Genomic DNA, 3233 nt, shown 5'->3' on the forward strand with positions numbered 1-3233 from the left:
AAAATACTATTTGCTCATCAATCTCACAAATTATTTTCAATAAAATGCTCAAGTCAAATAATTAGAAATAATATACTTAATTTCTTCATTTTCCAAAATAGCAGTATTAATATTTAAAATATTACTTATCCAATCCAAATCATATAAAATCCTTATTATTTTATAACTATCAACTTTATAATTCAAATATAGAAAATAATCCAATAATTGTAAAATTGGATAATAATCATAACCCGTCTCAAATTCAATAAATAAAAACTTGCTTTAATTTTCTTTAATAGAGAAATTTCCGAAATTAAAGCTACAGAAATACTGAATTTGAAATTAGCTAATGATAGCCATTTTTCAAAGGTTTTGGGTCTTACATTCTACCCACCTTATAAAAATTTTCGCCCTCGAAAATTGATGCAAAACGAAAGAAATTTCATAACAGTTCACCCTTGAACACATTTAAGAAAGAAGCAAAAATATCTCATCATATAAACATATATACGATTTTCGAATACTTTGATTGTCATATGCATAAGGGTGCAAAGGTAGGAGTGTGATTGCAAAGCAAACGTTACAAGGTAGGCTCAATGCAAAAGATAACATGGGTCAATCATGCGATAGTAGGGCAAAGCATCAAGGCTATAAAATAGGATGGGGTTAAAATGACGTGCTTAACACCCGCACACTAATCTCATATCAACCTCAAAGTTTCAACTTTCCAACTCCATCAAGCAGTTTACAATCCCCATACTCGATCACAAGCCTGACAACCGCAAACCCATTCGCAAGGAACAAAACACCCACAACTCATACGTTGCACACCTACCGCTTCAACTTCCGTATACACATATCACGTCTTAAAGAACTAACGCATCGCGTTACTACGTCTACAAGTCACACGTGATATCAAAATAATTCTCGAGTCTACTCAGAAGGATACAAGACTTTAGAAAGGAGAGTCAAATGTCAAGGATAGTACTCAAAGATTTGGGAGAATGTATCCAGATCCAGATAAACAAGGACACTCAAGCAATGAATTTTGCTAGACTCAATTCAATTGACAACTTCAAAGATGACCCTTGGATCGAAGAAGTTCAATAGGATCAATAAGAAGAAAAACATTGCATCAGTTTGAACAAATTCAAGCTGAGTCGAAGAAGTATGAGGCTCACAAAAGAGAATATCTCAAACCCAAGTCAAAGCTCACAAAACTCAAGGGAATGATTAAAAATACTTCTGAATACATTGTTCTTAAAAGAATTGAAAACTTGCAGGAAAATCACCTCGCAGTCTAAAAGAAAAGTTAAGCAACAAATATCCTTCAAGAGAGTAACAAAAGCATAAATGTGGTTTTACTTCAATACAATTTCATGTTGAAGTAGATTTTGTAGAGTTCCAAAAACAAATGCACACATCTTTGGCTAAGAGCTAAAATATTTCCTCAAATATTTTAGAAAGATAATTAGATGCACAACTTAACCAAAAGCAGTTCATAAAAACTCAGAAGTAATCAAATTCTTGTTCAAAATTCTCAAAATTTCATATTCAAACAAGCATGTATAACATTTATAGCAAGTACGAAAGAGGAAGTTAAACTCTTTTTAGAAAAGAAACTCCGAAGTAAAAATTTGCTTACAATTTGGTAAAGGAAATAAGTGGTGCGTTACAAACGAACCGGTTTCCACTAAAGAAGGAAGCTTTTCAAAACTTCATTTAAAATAGTGTATGCCAACTTTAAATTAACTTCGCCAAAATTGAACAATGGTTTCAATCTCAATCAAACAACAGAAAATAAATTCGTTTAAAACTTCTTACAAGAGAATTCAAAACTTCTTTAAAAAGTTCAAAACAAGACTCCAAAAGTGTTCTTGAAATCACCATCTCAGAAGAACATTCAAGAAGTTTAAGATGTACTAAATAGGAGTCAAACCATACAAGAAAGGATCTTAAATCAAAGTAGTTTAAACAAGATTCACTAGGCATGAGTCATCAAACAAGCTTTCAATTGATCCAAAAGAATACAAAAGTTATAGAAAAAGACAACTCAATCATTAGTAATCTCTCAAGGATAAGTCTTTGACTAAAAACTCTGGTAGAGACAATGAGAGGATAAATGATGCACTATTTTGAAACGAATCAAACTTACTCATATAAGAATGAGATTCACAAAAAGGAAAAACTAAGATCAATGGCAATATTCACAAGATGTAAAAGACTTACCCATATAAGCCGCAGCAGCAATGCGCGATGGCTTCTACAGTAGCTCCTCGCGAGCGCTCTCCCCTCTCTCCTCCATCGAGGGTGACAACGACAGCACTGGCAGCGAGGAAGACGATCGGCTCGGTGGCTGTGTCGCCCTCCTCCCGTCTCGGATCTGTTCCTCGCTCTCTCGTCCTCCCCGGTGCAACACGGCGGCGCAGCGGTAGTGACGCCCGCCGGCGCCGTCCTTCATCTCTTCTCAGATCGGCAATCCCTTTCCCCTTCTCTTCGTTTTCTGTTTCTGCCTCTTTCTTTTCATGGAAGAAGAGGAATGAAACCGTGTGTGCTGCTGTTAGAAGGGAGGGATGCAACAGTTGTGAGGAAACCGGGTCATGGGTTAGGGTTTCAGGGTTAGGGTTTCATTTTCAAAAATTAGGGTTAGGTTACTTTTGTAATTTCAAATGAAAATAGGGACAATATAGTAGTAACTAGAAATGAATTTTAAACCAACAATAATAATGTATAAAAATACTATTTGCTCATCAATCTCACAAATTATTTTCAATAAAATGCTCAAGTCAAATAATTAGAAATAATATACTTAATTTCTTCATTTTCCAAAATAGCAGTATTAATATTTAAAATATTACTTATCCAATCCAAATCATTTTAAATCCTTATTATTTTATAACTATCAACTTTATAATTCAAATATAGAAAATAATCCAATAATTGTAAAATTGGATAATAATCATAACCCGTCTCAAATTCAATAAATAAAAACTTGCTTTAATTTTCTTTAATAGAGAAATTTCCGAAATTAAAGCTACAGAAATACTGAATTTGAAATTAGCTAATGATAGCCATTTTTCAAAGGTTTTGGGTCTTACACTATATTTCTTTCAATTTAAAATATATATATATATATATATATATATATATATATATATATATATATATATATATATATATATATATATAAGGGGATAAAATTACCCCAATGTTAAATTCAGAACTCAAAGATCAATGCACATATGATAGAA

Source organism: Arachis hypogaea, chromosome 14 (assembly GCF_003086295.3).
Source record: "Arachis hypogaea cultivar Tifrunner chromosome 14, arahy.Tifrunner.gnm2.J5K5, whole genome shotgun sequence".
Taxonomy (NCBI): domain Eukaryota; kingdom Viridiplantae; phylum Streptophyta; class Magnoliopsida; order Fabales; family Fabaceae; genus Arachis; species Arachis hypogaea.